Raw genomic sequence first — 16,806 nt, forward strand, 5'->3', positions numbered from 1 at the left:
TTGTGTCTCTGTCCGCCCTGTCTCTCTGTCCACCCTGTCTCTCTGTCCGCCCTGTCTCTCTGTCCACCCTGTCTCTCTGTCCACCCTGTCTCTCTGTCCGCCCTGTCTCTCTGTCCGCCCTGTCGGTCTCTGTCCGCCCTCTCTGTCTCTGTCCGCACTGTTTGTATCTGTCCGCACTGTCTGTCTCTGTCCGCACTGTCTGTCTCTGTCCGCACTGTCTGTCTCTGTCCGCACTGTCTGTCTCTGTCCGCACTGTCGGTCTATGTCCGCACTGTCGGTCTATGTCCGCACTGTCGGTCTATGTCCGCACTGTCGTTCTATGTCCACAGTGTCTTTCTCTATCCGCGCTGTCAGTGTCTGTCTGCATAGTCAGTCTCTGTCTGCACTGTCGGTCTCGATCCGGACTGTCTGTCTTTGTCCACAGTGTCTTTCTCTATCCGCGCTGTCGGTGTCTGTCCGCACTGTCGGTGTCTGTCCGCACTGTCGGTGTCCGTCCGCACAGTCGGTGTCTGTCCGCACTGTCGGTCTCTGTCCGCACTGTCGGTCTCTGTCCGCACTGTCGGTCTCTGTCCGCACTGTCGGTCTCTGTCCGCACCGTCTTTCTCTGTCCGCTCTGTCTGTCTCTGTCCGCACTGTCTGTCTTTGTCCATCGTGTCTTTCTCTATCCGCACTGTCGGTGTCTATCCGCGTAGTCAGTCTCTGTCTGCTCTGTCGGTCTCTGTCTGCACTGTCGGTCTCTGTCCGCATTGTTGGTCTCTGTCTGCACTGTCTGTCTCTGTCCGCATCGTCTGTCTCTGTCCGCACTTTCAGTCTCTGTCCACTCTGGCGGCCTCTGTCCGCTCTGTCGGTCTCTGTCCGCACTTGCGGTCTCTGCCCGCGCTGTCGGTCTCTGTCCACACTGTCGGTCTCTGTCCACACTGTCTGTCTTTGTCCATAGTGTCTTTCTCTATGCGCACTGTCCATCACTGTCCACACTGTTGGTCTCTGTCCGCACTGTCCATCTCTGTCCACACTGTCGGTCTCTGTCCGCACTGTCGGTCTTTGTCCACAGTGCCTTTCTCTATCTGCACTGTCCATCTCTGTCCGCACTCTCCGTCTCTGTCTGTGCTGTCAGTCTCTGTCTGTGCTGTCAGTCTCTGTCTGCGCTGTCGGTCACTGTCCACAGTGTCTTTCTCTGTCTGCACTGTCTGTGTCTGTCCGCACTGTCTGTCTCTGTCCGCAGTGTCTTTCTCTGTCCGCACTGTCTGTCTCTGTCCACACTGTCTGTCTCTGTCCGCACTGTCGGTCTCTGTCCGCACTGTCTTTGTCCATAGTGTCTTTCTCTATCCGCACTGTCGGTGTCTGTCCGCGTAGTCAGTCTCTGTCCGCACTGTCTGTGTCTGTCCGCACTGTTGTTCATTGTCCGCACTGTCGTTCATTGTCCGCACTGTCGTTCATTGTCCGCACTGTCGGTCTCTGTCCGCACTGTCGCTCTCTGTCCGCACTGTCGCTCTCTGTCCGCACTGTCGCTCTCTGTCCGCATTGTTGGTCTCTGTCTGCACTGTCTGTCTCTGTCCGCATCGTCTGTCTCTGTCCGCACTTTCAGTCTCTGTCCACTCTGGCGGCCTCTGTCCGCTCTGTCGGTCTCTGTCCGCACTTGCGGTCTCTGCCCGCGCTGTCGGTCTCTGCCCACACTGTCTGTCTTTGTCCATAGTGTCTTTCTCTATGCGCACTGTCCATCACTGTCCACACTGTTGGTCTCTGTCCGCACTGTCCATCTCTGTCCACACTGTCGGTCTCTGTCCGCACTGTCGGTCTTTGTCCACAGTGCCTTTCTCTATCTGCACTGTCCATCTCTGTCCGCACTCTCCGTCTCTGTCTGTGCTGTCAGTCTCTGTCTGCGCTGTCGGTCACTGTCCACAGTGTCTTTCTCTGTCTGCACTGTCGGTCTCTGTCCGCACTGTCGGTCTTTGTCCGCAGTGTCTTTCTCTATCCGCGCTGTCAGTGTCTGTCTGCATAGTCAGTCTCTGTCTGCACTGTCGGTCTCTATCCGGACTGTCGGTCTTTGTCCACAGTGTCTTTCTCTATCCGCGCTGTCAGTGTCTGTCCGCACTGTCGGTGTCTGTCCGCACTGTCGGTGTCTGTCCGCACTGTCGGTGTCTGTCCGCACTGTCGGTCTCTGTCTGCACTGTGGGTCTCTGTCTGCCCTGTCTCTCTGTCCGCCCTGTCTCTCTGTCCACCCTGTCTCTCTGTCCACCCTGTCTCTCTGTCCGCCCTGTCTCTCTGTCCGCCCTGTCTCTCTGTCCGCCCTGTCGGTCTCTGTCCGCCCTCTCTGTCTCTGTCCGCACTGTTTGTCTCTGTCCGCACTGTCTGTCTCTGTCCGCACTGTCTGTCTCTGTCCGCACTGTCTGTCTCTGTCCGCACTGTCTGTCTCTGTCCGCACTGTCGGTCTATGTCCGCACTGTCGGTCTATGTCCGCACTGTCGGTCTATGTCCGCACTGTCGGTCTCGGTCCGCACTGTCGGTCTCGGTCCGCACTGTCGGTCTCGGTCCGCACTGTCGGTCTCTGGCCGCACTCTCCGTCTCTGTCTGTGCTGTCAGTCTCTGTCTGCGCTGTCGGTCACTGTCCACACTGTCTTTCTCTGTCTGCACTGTCGGTCTCTGTCCGCACTGTCGGTCTTTGTCCACAGTGTCTTTCTCTATCCGTGCTGTCAGTGTCTGTCTGCATAGTCAGTCTCTGTCTGCACTGTCGGTCTCTATCCGGACTGTCTGTCTTTGTCCACAGTGTCTTTCTCTATCCGCGCTGTCGGTGTCTGTCCGCACTGTCGGTGTCTGTCCGCACTGTCGGTGTCCGTCCGCACTGTCGGTGTCTGTCCGCACTGTCGGTCTCTGTCCGCACTGTCGGTCTCTGTCCGCACTGTCGGTCTCTGTCCGCACTGTCGGTCTCTGTCCGCACTGTCGGTCTCTGTCCGCACTGTCGGTCTCTGTCCGCACTGTCTTTCTCTGTCCGCTCTGTCTGTCTCTGTCCGCACTGTCTGTCTTTGTCCATCGTGTCTTTCTCTATCCGCACTGTCGGTGTCTATCCGCGTAGTCAGTCTCTGTCTGCTCTGTCGGTCTCTGTCTGCACTGTCGGTCTCTGTCCGCATTGTTGGTCTCTGTCTGCACTGTCTGTCTCTGTCCGCATCGTCTGTCTCTGTCCGCACTTTCAGTCTCTGTCCACTCTGGCGGCCTCTGTCCGCTCTGTCGGTCTCTGTCCGCACTTGCGGTCTCTGCCCGCGCTGTCGGTCTCTGTCCACACTGTCTGTCTTTGTCCATAGTGTCTTTCTCTATGCGCACTGTCCATCACTGTCCACACTGTTGGTCTCTGTCCGCACTGTCCATCTCTGTCCGCACTGTCGGTCTCGGTCCGCACTGTCGGTCTCGGTCCGCACTGTCGGTCTCTGTCCGCACTCTCCGTCTCTGTCTGTGCTGTCAGTCTCTGTCTGCACTGTCGGTCTCTATCCGGACTGTCTGTCTTTGTCCACAGTGTCTTTCTCTATCCGCGCTGTCGGTGTCTGTCCGCACTGTCGGTCTCTGTCCGCACTGTCGGTGTCCGTCCGCACTGTCGGTGTCTGTCCGCACTGTCGGTCTCTGTCCGCACTGTCGGTCTCTGTCCGCACTGTCGGTCTCTGTCCGCACTGTCGGTCTATGTCCGCACTGTCGGTCTATGTCCGCACTGTCGGTCTCAGTCCGCACTGTCGGTCTCGGTCCGCACTGTCGGTCTCGGTCCGCACTGTCGGTCTCGGTCCGCACTGTCGGTCTCGGTCCGCACTGTCGGTCTCTGGCCGCACTCTCCGTCTCTGTCTGTGCTGTCAGTCTCTGTCTGCGCTGTTGGTGTCTGTCCGCACTGTCGGTGTCGGTCCGCACTGTCGGTGTCTGTCCGCACTGTCGGTGTCTGTCCGCACTGTCGGTGTCCGTCCGCACTGTCGGTGTCCGTCCGCACTGTCGGTCTCTGTCCGCACTGTCGGTCTCTGTCCGCACTGTCGGTCTCTGTCCGCACTGTCGGTCTCTGTCCGCACTGTCGGTCTCTGTCCGCACTGTCGGTCACTGTCCGCACTGTCTTTCTCTGTCCGCTCTGTCTGTCTCTGTCCGCACTGTCTGTCTTTGTCCATCGTGTCTTTCTCTATCCGCACTGTCGGTGTCTATCCGCGTAGTCAGTCTCTGTCTGCTCTGTCGGTCTCTGTCTGCACTGTCGGTCTCTGTCCGCATTGTTGGTCTCTGTCTGCACTGTCTGTCTCTGTCCGCATCGTCTGTCTCTGTCCGCACTTTCAGTCTCTGTCCACTCTGGCGGCCTCTGTCTGCTCTGTCGGTCTCTGTCCGCACTTGCGGTCTCTGCCCGCGCTGTCGGTCTCTGTCCACACTGTCTGTCTTTGTCCATCGTGTCTTTCTCTATGCGCACTGTCCATCACTGTCCACACTGTTGGTCTTTGTCCGCACTGTCCATCTCTGTCCGCCCTGTCGGTCTCGGTCCGCACTGTCGGTCTCGGTCCGCACTGTCGGTCTCGGTCCGCACTGTCGGTCTCTGTCCGCACTCTCCGTCTCTGTCTGTGCTGTCAGTCTCTGTCTGCGCTGTCGGTCACTGTCCACAGTGTCTTTCTCTGTCTGCACTGTCGGTCTCTGTCCGCACTGTCGGTCTTTGTCCACAGTGTCTTTCTCTATCCGCGCTGTCAGTGTCTGTCTGCATAGTCAGTCTCTGTCTGCACTGTCGGTCTCTATCCGGACTGTCTGTCTTTGTCCACAGTGTCTTTCTCTATCCGCGCTGTCGGTATCTGTCCGCACTGTCGGTCTCTGTCCGCACTGTCGGTCTCTGTCCGCACTGTCGGTCTCTGTCCGCACTGTCGGTCTCTGTCCGCACTGTCGGTCTCTGTCCGCACTGTCGGTCTCTGTCCGCACTGTCGGTCTCTGTCCGCACTGTCGGTCTCTGTCCGCACTGTCGGTCTCTGTCCGCACTGTCGGTCTCTGTCCGCACTGTCGGTCTCTGTCCGCACTGTCTTTCTCTGTCCGCTCTGTCTGTCTCTGTCCGCACTGTCTGTCTTTGTCCATCGTGTCTTTCTCTATCCGCACTGTCGGTGTCTATCCGCGTAGTCAGTCTCTGTCTGCTCTGTCGGTCTCTGTCTGCACTGTCGGTCTCTGTCCGCATTGTTGGTCTCTGTCTGCACTGTCTGTCTCTGTCCGCATCGTCTGTCTCTGTCTGCACTTTCAGTCTCTGTCCACTCTGGCGGCCTCTGTCCGCTCTGTCGGTCTCTGTCCGCACTTGCGGTCTCTGCCCGCGCTGTCGGTCTCTGTCCACACTGTCTGTCTTTGTCCATAGTGTCTTTCTCTATGCGCACTGTCCATCACTGTCCACACTGTTGGTCTCTGTCCGCACTGTCCATCTCTGTCCACACTGTCGGTCTCTGTCCGCACTGTCGGTCTTTGTCCACAGTGCCTTTCTCTATCTGCACTGTCCATCTCTGTCCGCACTCTCCGTCTCTGTCTGTGCTGTCAGTCTCTGTCTGCGCTGTCGGTCACTGTCCACAGTGTCTTTCTCTGTCTGCACTGTCTGTGTCTGTCCGCACTGCCTGTGTCTGTCCGCACTGTCGGTCTCTGTCCCCACTGTCTGTCTTTGTCCATAGTGTCTTTCTCTATCCGCACTGTCGGTGTCTGTCCGCGTAGTCAGTCTCTGTCCGCACTGTCTGTGTCTGTCCGCACTGTCGTTCATTGTCCGCACTGTCGTTCATTGTCCGCACTGTCGTTCATTGTCCGCACTGTCGGTGTCTGTCCGCACTGTCGGTGTCTGTCCGCACTGTCGGTCTCTGTCCGCACTGTCGCTCTCTGTCCGCACTGTCGCTCTCTGTCCGCACTGTCGCTCTCTGTCCGCACTGTCGCTCTCTGTCCGCACTGTCGCTCTCTGTCCGCACTGTCGCTCTCTGTCCGCACTGTCGCTCTCTGTCCGCACTGTAGGTCTCTGTCCGCATTGTCCATCTCTGTCCGCAGTGTCATTCATGTCCGCACTGTCGCTCTCTGTCCGCACTGTCGGACTCTGTCCGCACTGTCGGTCTCTGTCCGCACTGTCGGTCTCTGTCCACGCTGTCGGTCTCTGTCCACGCTGTCGGTCTCTGTCCACGCTGTCGGTCTCTGTCCACGCTGTCGGTCTCTGTCCGCACTTTGTGTCTCTGTCCGCACTGTCTCTCTGTCCGCCCTGTCTCTCTGACCGCCCTGTCTCTCTGTCCGCCCTGTCTCTCTGTCCACCATGTCTCTCTGTCCACCCTGTCTCTCTGTCCGCCCTGTCTCTCTGTCCGCCCTGTCTCTCTGTCCGCCCTGTCAGTCTCTGTCCGCCCTCTCTGTCTCTGTCCGCACTGTTTGTCTCTGTCCGCACTGTCTGTCTCTGTCCGCACTGTCGGTCTATGTCCGCACTGTCGGTCTATGTCCGCACTGTCGGTCTATGTCCGCACTGTCGGTCTATGTCCGCACTGTCGGTCTCGGTCCGCACTGTCGGTCTCGGTCCGCACTGTCGGTCTCTGTCCGCACTGTCGGCCTTTGTCCACAGTGCCTTTCTCTATCTGCACTGTCCATCTCTGTCCGCACTCTCCGTCTCTGTCTGTGCTGTCAGTCTCTGTCTGCGCTGTCGGTCACTGTCCACAGTGTCTTTCTCTGTCTGCACTGTCGGTCTCTGTCCGCACTGTCGGTCTTTGTCCACAGTGTCTTTCTCTATCCGCGCTGTCAGTGTCTGTCTGCATAGTCAGTCTCTGTCTGCACTGTCGGTCTCTATCCGGACTGTCTGTCTTTGTCCACAGTGTCTTTCTCTATCCGCGCTGTCGGTGTCTGTCCGCACTGTCGGTCTCTGTCCGCACTGTCGGTGTCCGTCCGCACTGTCGGAGTCTGTCCGCACTGTCGGTATCTGTCCGCACTGTCGGTCTCTGTCCGCACTGTCGGTCTCTGTCCACACTGTCTGTCTTTGTCCATCGTGTCTTTCTCTATGCGCACTGTCCATCACTGTCCACACTGTTGGTCTTTGTCCGCACTGTCCATCTCTGTCCGCCCTGTCGGTCTCGGTCCGCACTGTCGGTCTCGGTCCGCACTGTCGGTCTCGGTCCGCACTGTCGGTCTCTGTCCGCACTCTCCGTCTCTGTCTGTGCTGTCAGTCTCTGTCTGCGCTGTCGGTCACTGTCCACAGTGTCTTTCTCTGTCTGCACTGTCGGTCTCTGTCCGCACTGTCGGTCTTTGTCCACAGTGTCTTTCTCTATCCGCGCTGTCAGTGTCTGTCTGCATAGTCAGTCTCTGTCTGCACTGTCGGTCTCTATCCGGACTGTCTGTCTTTGTCCACAGTGTCTTTCTCTATCCGCGCTGTCGGTATCTGTCCGCACTGTCGGTCTCTGTCCGCACTGTCGGTCTCTGTCCGCACTGTCGGTCTCTGTCCGCACTGTCGGTCTCTGTCCGCACTGTCGGTCTCTGTCCGCACTGTCGGTCTCTGTCCGCACTGTCGGTCTCTGTCCGCACTGTCGGTCTCTGTCCGCACTGTCGGTCTCTGTCCGCACTGTCGGTCTCTGTCCGCACTGTCGGTCTCTGTCCGCACTGTCGGTCTCTGTCCGCACTGTCTTTCTCTGTCCGCTCTGTCTGTCTCTGTCCGCACTGTCTGTCTTTGTCCATCGTGTCTTTCTCTATCCGCACTGTCGGTGTCTATCCGCGTAGTCAGTCTCTGTCTGCTCTGTCGGTCTCTGTCTGCACTGTCGGTCTCTGTCCGCATTGTTGGTCTCTGTCTGCACTGTCTGTCTCTGTCCGCATCGTCTGTCTCTGTCTGCACTTTCAGTCTCTGTCCACTCTGGCGGCCTCTGTCCGCTCTGTCGGTCTCTGTCCGCACTTGCGGTCTCTGCCCGCGCTGTCGGTCTCTGTCCACACTGTCTGTCTTTGTCCATAGTGTCTTTCTCTATGCGCACTGTCCATCACTGTCCACACTGTTGGTCTCTGTCCGCACTGTCCATCTCTGTCCACACTGTCGGTCTCTGTCCGCACTGTCGGTCTTTGTCCACAGTGCCTTTCTCGATCTGCACTGTCCATCTCTGTCCGCACTCTCCGTCTCTGTCTGTGCTGTCAGTCTCTGTCTGCGCTGTCGGTCACTGTCCACAGTGTCTTTCTCTGTCTGCACTGTCGGTCTCTGTCCGCACTGTCGGTCTTTGTCCGCAGTGTCTTTCTCTATCCGCGCTGTCAGTGTCTGTCTGCATAGTCAGTCTCTGTCTGCACTGTCGGTCTCTATCCGGACTGTCGGTCTTTGTCCACAGTGTCTTTCTCTATCCGCGCTGTCAGTGTCTGTCCACACTGTCGGTGTCTGTCCGCACTGTCGGTGTCTGTCCGCACTGTCGGTGTCTGTCCGCACTGTCGGTGTCTGTCCGCACTGTCGGTCTCTGTCTGCACTGTGGGTCTCTGTCTGCCCTGTCTCTCTGTCCGCCCTGTCTCTCTGTCCACCCTGTCTCTCTGTCCACCCTGTCTCTCTGTCCACCCTGTCTCTCTGTCCGCCCTGTCGGTCTCTGTCCGCCCTCTCTGTCTCTGTCCGCACTGTCTGTCTCTGTCCGCACTGTCTGTCTCTGTCCGCACTGTCTGTCTCTGTCCGCACTGTCTGTCTCTGTCCGCACTGTCGGTCTATGTCCGCACTGTCGGTCTATGTCCGCACTGTCGGTCTCAGTCCGCACTGTCGGTCTCGGTCCGCACTGTCGGTCTCGGTCCGCACTGTCGGTCTCGGTCCGCACTGTCGGTCTCTGGCCGCACTCTCCGTCTCTGTCCGTGCTGTCAGTCTCTGTCTGCGCTGTCGGTCACTGTCCACAGTGTCTTTCTCTGTCTGCACTGTCGGTCTCTGTCCGCACTGTCGGTCTTTGTCCACAGTGTCTTTCTCTATCCGCGCTGTCAGTGTCTGTCTGCATAGTCAGTCTCTGTCTGCACTGTCGGTCTCTATCCGGACTGTCTGTCTTTGTCCACAGTGTCTTTCTCTATCCGCGCTGTCGGTGTCTGTCCGCACTGTCGGTGTCTGTCCGCACTGTCGGTGTCCGTCCGCACTGTCGGTGTCTGTCCGCACTGTCGGTCTCTGTCCGCACTGTCGGTCTCTGTCCGCACTGTCGGTCTCTGTCCGCACTGTCGGTCTCTGTCCGCACTGTCGGTCTCTGTCCGCACTGTCGGTCTCTGTCCGCACTGTCTTTCTCTGTCCGCTCTGTCTGTCTCTGTCCGCACTGTCTGTCTTTGTCCATCGTGTCTTTCTCTATCCGCACTGTCGGTGTCTATCCGCGTAGTCAGTCTCTGTCTGCTCTGTCGGTCTCTGTCTGCACTGTCGGTCTCTGTCCGCATTGTTGGTCTCTGTCTGCACTGTCTGTCTCTGTCCGCATCGTCTGTCTCTGTCCGCACTTTCAGTCTCTGTCCACTCTGGCGGCCTCTGTCCGCTCTGTCGGTCTCTGTCCGCACTTGCGGTCTCTGCCCGCGCTGTCGGTCTCTGTCCACACTGTCTGTCTTTGTCCATCGTGTCTTTCTCTATGCGCACTGTCCATCACTGTCCACACTGTTGGTCTCTGTCCGCACTGTCCATCTCTGTCCGCACTGTCGGTCTCGGTCCGCACTGTCGGTCTCGGTCCGCACTGTCGGTCTCGGTCCGCACTGTCGGTCTCTGTCCGCACTCTCCGTCTCTGTCTGTGCTGTCAGTCTCTGTCTGCGCTGTCGGTCACTGTCCACAGTGTCTTTCTCTGTCTGCACTGTCGGTCTCTGTCCGCACTGTCGGTCTTTGTCCACAGTGTCTTTCTCTATCCGCGCTGTCAGTGTCTGTCTGCATAGTCAGTCTCTGTCTGCACTGTCGGTCTCTATCCGGACTGTCTGTCTTTGTCCACAGTGTCTTTCTCTATCCGCGCTGTCGGTATCTGTCCGCACTGTCGGTCTCTGTCCGCACTGTCGGTCTCTGTCCGCACTGTCGGTGTCTGTCCGCACTGTCGGTCTCTGTCCGCACTGTCGGTCTCTGTCCGCACTGTCGGTCTCTGTCCGCACTGTCGGTCTCTGTCCGCACTGTCGGTCTCTGTCCGCACTGTCGGTCTCTGTCCGCACTGTCGGTCTCTGTCCGCACTGTCGGTCTCTGTCCGCACTGTCTTTCTCTGTCCGCTCTGTCTGTCTCTGTCCGCACTGTCTGTCTTTGTCCATCGTGTCTTTCTCTATCCGCACTGTCGGTGTCTATCCACGGAGTCAGTCTCTGTCTGCACTGTCTGTCTCTGTCCGCATCGTCTGTCTCTGTCTGCACTTTCAGTCTCTGTCCACTCTGGCGGCCTCTGTCCGCTCTGTCGGTCTCTGTCCGCACTTGCGGTCTCTGCCCGCGCTGTCGGTCTCTGTCCGCATCGTCTGTCTTTGTCCATCGTGTCTTTCTCTATGCGCACTGTCCATCACTGTCCACACTGTTGGTCTCTGTCCGCACTGTCCATCTCTGTCCGCACTGTCGGTCTCGGTCCGCACTGTCGGTCTCGGTCCGCACTGTCGGTCTCGGTCCGCACTGTCGGTCTCTGTCCGCACTCTCCGTCTCTGTCTGTGCTGTCAGTCTCTGTCTGCGCTGTCGGTCACTGTCCACAGTGTCTTTCTCTGTCTGCACTGTCGGTCTCTGTCCGCACTGTCGGTCTTTGTCCACAGTGTCTTTCTCTATCCGCGCTGTCGGTATCTGTCCGCACTGTCGGTCTCTGTCCGCACTGTCGGTCTCTGTCCGCACTGTCGGTCTCTGTCCGCACTGTCGGTCTCTGTCCGCACTGTCGGTCTCTGTCCGCACTGTCGGTCTCTGTCCGCACTGTCGGTCTCTGTCCGCACTGTCGGTCTCTGTCCGCACTGTCGGTCTCTGTCCGCACTGTCGGTCTCTGTCCGCACTGTCGGTCTCTGTCCGCACTGTCGGTCTCTGTCCGCACTGTCGGTCTCTGTCCGCACTGTCTTTCTCTGTCCGCTCTGTCTGTCTCTGTCCGCACTGTCTGTCTTTGTCCATCGTGTCTTTCTCTATCCGCACTGTCGGTGTCTATCCACGGAGTCAGTCTCTGTCTGCTCTGTCGGTCTCTGTCTGCACTGTCGGTCTCTGTCCGCATTGTTGGTCTCTGTCTGCACTGTCTGTCTCTGTCCGCATCGTCTGTCTCTGTCTGCACTTTCAGTCTCTGTCCACTCTTGCGGCCTCTGTCCGCTCTGTCGGTCTCTGTCCGCACTTGCGGTCTCTGCCCGCGCTGTCGGTCTCTGTCCGCATCGTCTGTCTCTGTCCGCACTTTCAGTCTCTGTCCACTCTGGCGGCCTCTGTCCGCTCTGTCGGTCTCTGTCCGCACTTGCGGTCTCTGCCCGCGCTGTCGGTCTCTGTCCACACTGTCTGTCTTTGTCCATAGTGTCTTTCTCTATGCGCACTGTCCATCACTGTCCACACTGTTGGTCTCTGTCCGCACTGTCCATCTCTGTCCACACTGTCGGTCTCTGTCCGCACTGTCGGTCTTTGTCCACAGTGCCTTTCTCTATCTGCACTGTCCATCTCTGTCCGCACTCTCCGTCTCTGTCTGTGCTGTCAGTCTCTGTCTGCGCTGTCGGTCACTGTCCACAGTGTCTTTCTCTGTCTGCACTGTCGGTCTCTGTCCGCACTGTCGGTCTTTGTCCGCAGTGTCTTTCTCTATCCGCGCTGTCAGTGTCTGTCTGCACTGTCGGTCTCTGTCCGCACTGTCGGTCTTTGTCCACAGTGTCTTTCTCTATCCGCGCTGTCAGTGTCTGTCTGCATAGTCAGTCTCTGTCTGCACTGTCGGTCTCTATCCGGACTGTCGGTCTTTGTCCACAGTGTCTTTCTCTATCCGCGCTGTCAGTGTCTGTCCACACTGTCGGTGTCTGTCCGCACTGTCGGTGTCTGTCCGCACTGTTGGTGTCTGTCCGCACTGTCGGTGTCTGTCCGCACTGTCGGTCTCTGTCTGCACTGTGGGTCTCTGTCCGCCCTGTCTCTCTGTCCGCCCTGTCTCTCTGTCCACCCTGTCTCTCTGTCCACCCTGTCTCTCTGTCCGCCCTGTCTCTCTGTCCGCCCTGTCTCTCTGTCCGCCCTGTCGGTCTCTGTCCGCCCTCTCTGTCTCTGTCCGCACTGTTTGTCTCTGTCCGCACTGTCTGTCTCTGTCCGCACTGTCTGTCTCTGTCCGCACTGTCTGTCTCTGTCCGCACTGTCTGTCTCTGTCCGCACTGTCTGTCTCTGTCCGCACTGTCGGTCTATGTCCGCACTGTCGGTCTATGTCTGCACTGTCGGTCTATGTCCGCACTGTCGGTCGATGTCCGCACTGTCGGTCTCGGTCCGCACTGTCGGTCTCGGTCCGCACTGTCGGTCTCTGTCCGCACTCTCCGTCTCTGTCTGTGCTGTCAGTCTCTGTCTGCGCTGTCGGTCACTGTCCACAGTGTCTTTCTCTGTCTGCACTGTCGGTCTCTGTCCGCACTGTCGGTCTTTGTCCACAGTGTCTTTCTCTATCCGCACTGTCAGTGTCTGTCTGCATAGTCAGTGTCTGTCTGCACTGTCGGTCTCTATCCGGACTGTCTGTCTTTGTCCACAGTGTCTTTCTCTATCCGCGCTGTCGGTGTCTGTCCGCACTGTCGGTGTCTGTCCGCACTGTCGATGTCCGTCCGCACTGTCGGTGTCTGTCCGCACTGTCGGTCTCTGTCCGCACTGTCGGTCTCTGTCCGCACTGTCGGTCTCTGTCCGCACTGTCGGTCTCTGTCCGCACTGTCGGTCTCTGTCCGCACTGTCGGTCTCTGTCCGCACTGTCGGTCTCTGTCCGCACTGTCGGTCTCTGTCCGCACTGTCTTTCTCTGTCCGCTCTGTCTGTCTCTGTCCGCACTGTCTGTCTTTGTCCATCGTGTCTTTCTCTATCCGCACTGTCGGTGTCTCTCCGCGTAGTCAGTCTCTGTCTGCTCTGTCGGTCTCTGTCTGCACTGTCGGTCTCTGTCCGCATTGTTGGTCTCTGTCTGCACTGTCTGTCTCTGTCCGCATCGTCTGTCTCTGTCCGCACTTTCAGTCTCTGTCCACTCTGGCGGCCTCTGTCCGCTCTGTCGGTCTCTGTCCGCACTTGCGGTCTCTGCCCGCGCTGTCGGTCTCTGTCCACACTGTCTGTCTTTGTCCATAGTGTCTTTCTCTATGCGCACTGTCCATCACTGTCCACACTGTTGGTCTCTGTCCGCACTGTCCATCTCTGTCCACACTGTCGGTCTCTGTCCGCACTGTCGGTCTTTGTCCACAGTGCCTTTCTCTATCTGCACTGTCCATCTCTGTCCGCACTCTCCGTCTCTGTCTGTGCTGTCAGTCTCTGTCTGCGCTGTCGGTCACTGTCCACAGTGTCTTTCTCTGTCTGCACTGTCGGTCTCTGTCCGCACTGTCGGTCTTTGTCCGCAGTGTCTTTCTCTATCCGCGCTGTCAGTGTCTGTCTGCATAGTCAGTCTCTGTCTGCACTGTCGGTCTCTATCCGGACTGTCGGTCTTTGTCCACAGTGTCTTTCTCTATCCGCGCTGTCAGTGTCTGTCCACACTGTCGGTGTCTGTCCGCACTGTCGGTGTCTGTCCGCACTGTCGGTGTCTGTCCGCACTGTCGGTGTCTGTCCGCACTGTCGGTCTCTGTCTGCACTGTGGGTCTCTGTCTGCCCTGTCTCTCTGTCCGCCCTGTCTCTCTGTCCACCCTGTCTCTCTGTCCACCCTGTCTCTCTGTCCGCCCTGTCTCTCTGTCCGCCCTGTCTCTCTGTCCGCCCTGTCGGTCTCTGTCCGCCCTCTCTGTCTCTGTCCGCACTGTTTGTCTCTGTCCGCACTGTCTGTCTCTGTCCGCACTGTCTGTCTCTGTCCGCACTGTCTGTCTCTGTCCGCACTGTCTGTCTCTGTCCGCACTGTCGGTCTATGTCCGCACTGTCGGTCTATGTCTGCACTGTCGGTCTATGTCCGCACTGTCGGTCGATGTCCGCACTGTCGGTCTCGGTCCGCACTGTCGGTCTCGGTCCGCACTGTCGGTCTCTGTCCGCACTCTCCGTCTCTGTCTGTGCTGTCAGTCTCTGTCTGCGCTGTCGGTCACTGTCCACAGTGTCTTTCTCTGTCTGCACTGTCGGTCTCTGTCCGCACTGTCGGTCTTTGTCCACAGTGTCTTTCTCTATCCGCACTGTCAGTGTCTGTCTGCATAGTCAGTGTCTGTCTGCACTGTCGGTCTCTATCCGGACTGTCTGTCTTTGTCCACAGTGTCTTTCTCTATCCGCGCTGTCGGTGTCTGTCCGCACTGTCGATGTCTGTCCGCACTGTCGGTGTCCGTCCGCACTGTCGGTGTCCGTCCGCACTGTCGGTGTCTGTCCGCACTGTCGATGTCCGTCCGCACTGTCGGTGTCCGTCCGCACTGTCGGTCTCTGTCCGCACTGTCGGTCTCTGTCCGCACTGTCGGTCTCTGTCCGCACTGTCGGTCTCTGTCCGCACTGTCGGTCTCTGTCCGCACTGTCGGTCTCTGTCCGCACTGTCGGTCTCTGTCCGCACTGTCGGTCTCTGTCCGCACTGTCGGTCTCTGTCCGCACTGTCTTTCTCTGTCCGCTCTGTCTGTCTCTGTCCGCACTGTCTGTCTTTGTCCATCGTGTCTTTCTCTATCCGCACTGTCGGTGTCTCTCCGCGTAGTCAGTCTCTGTCTGCTCTGTCGGTCTCTGTCTGCACTGTCGGTCTCTGTCCGCATTGTTGGTCTCTGTCTGCACTGTCTGTCTCTGTCCGCATCGTCTGTCTCTGTCCGCACTTTCAGTCTCTGTCCACTCTGGCGGCCTCTGTCCGCTCTGTCGGTCTCTGTCCGCACTTGCGGTCTCTGCCCGCGCTGTCGGTCTCTGTCCACACTGTCTGTCTTTGTCCATAGTGTCTTTCTCTATGCGCACTGTCCATCACTGTCCACACTGTTGGTCTCTGTCCGCACTGTCCATCTCTGTCCACACTGTCGGTCTCTGTCCGCACTGTCGGTCTTTGTCCACAGTGCCTTTCTCTATCTGCACTGTCCATCTCTGTCCGCACTCTCCGTCTCTGTCTGTGCTGTCAGTCTCTGTCTGCGCTGTCGGTCACTGTCCACAGTGTCTTTCTCTGTCTGCACTGTCGGTCTCTGTCCGCACTGTCGGTCTTTGTCCGCAGTGTCTTTCTCTATCCGCGCTGTCAGTGTCTGTCTGCATAGTCAGTCTCTGTCTGCACTGTCGGTCTCTATCCGGACTGTCGGTCTTTGTCCACAGTGTCTTTCTCTATCCGCGCTGTCAGTGTCTGTCCACACTGTCGGTGTCTGTCCGCACTGTCGGTGTCTGTCCGCACTGTCGGTGTCTGTCCGCACTGTCGGTGTCTGTCCGCACTGTCGGTCTCTGTCTGCACTGTGGGTCTCTGTCTGCCCTGTCTCTCTGTCCGCCCTGTCTCTCTGTCCACCCTGTCTCTCTGTCCACCCTGTCTCTCTGTCCGCCCTGTCTCTCTGTCCGCCCTGTCTCTCTGTCCGCCCTGTCGGTCTCTGTCCGCCCTCTCTGTCTCTGTCCGCACTGTTTGTCTCTGTCCGCACTGTCTGTCTCTGTCCGCACTGTCTGTCTCTGTCCGCACTGTCTGTCTCTGTCCGCACTGTCTGTCTCTGTCCGCACTGTCGGTCTATGTCCGCACTGTCGGTCTATGTCTGCACTGTCGGTCTATGTCCGCACTGTCGGTCGATGTCCGCACTGTCGGTCTCGGTCCGCACTGTCGGTCTCGGTCCGCACTGTCGGTCTCTGTCCGCACTCTCCGTCTCTGTCTGTGCTGTCAGTCTCTGTCTGCGCTGTCGGTCACTGTCCACAGTGTCTTTCTCTGTCTGCACTGTCGGTCTCTGTCCGCACTGTCGGTCTTTGTCCACAGTGTCTTTCTCTATCCGCACTGTCAGTGTCTGTCTGCATAGTCAGTGTCTGTCTGCACTGTCGGTCTCTATCCGGACTGTCTGTCTTTGTCCACAGTGTCTTTCTCTATCCGCGCTGTCGGTGTCTGTCCGCACTGTCGGTGTCTGTCCGCACTGTCGGTGTCCGTCCGCACTGTCGGTGTCTGTCCGCACTGTCGGTCTCTGTCCGCACTGTCGGTCTCTGTCCGCACTGTCGGTCTCTGTCCGCACTGTCGGTCTCTGTCCGCACTGTCGGTCTCTGTCCGCACTGTCGGTCTCTGTCCGCACTGTCGGTCTCTGTCCGCACTGTCGGTCTCTGTCCGCACTGTCGGTCTCTGTCCGCACTGTCGGTCTCTGTCCGCACTGTCGGTCTCTGTCCGCACTGTCTTTCTCTGTCCGCTCTGTCTGTCTCTGTCCGCACTGTCTGTCTTTGTCCATCGTGTCTTTCTCTATCCGCACTGTCGGTGTCTCTCTGCGTAGTCAGTCTCTGTCTGCTCTGTCGGTCTCTGTCTGCACTGTCGGTCTCTGTCCGCATTGTTGGTCTCTGTCTGCACTGTCTGTCTCTGTCCGCATCGTCTGTCTCTGTCCGCACTTTCAGTCTCTGTCCACTCTGGCGGCCTCTGTCCGCTCTGTCGGTCTCTGTCCGCACTTGCGGTCTCTGCCCGCGCTGTCGGTCTCTGTCCACACTGTCTGTCTTTGTCCATAGTGTCTTTCTCTATGCGCACTGTCCATCACTGTCCACACTGTTGGTCTCTGTCCGCACTGTCCATCTCTGTCCGCACTGTCGGTCTCTGTCCGCACTGTCGGTGTCTGTCCGCGTAGTCAGTCTCTGTCCGCACTGTCCATCACTGTCCACACTGTTGGTCTCTGTCCGCACTGTCCATCTCTGTCCGCACTGTCGGTCTCGGTCCGCACTGTCGGTCTCGGTCCGCACTGTCGGT

The sequence above is a fragment of the Mustelus asterias genome, chromosome 9, assembly GCF_964213995.1.
Source record: "Mustelus asterias chromosome 9, sMusAst1.hap1.1, whole genome shotgun sequence".
NCBI lineage: Eukaryota > Metazoa > Chordata > Chondrichthyes > Carcharhiniformes > Triakidae > Mustelus > Mustelus asterias.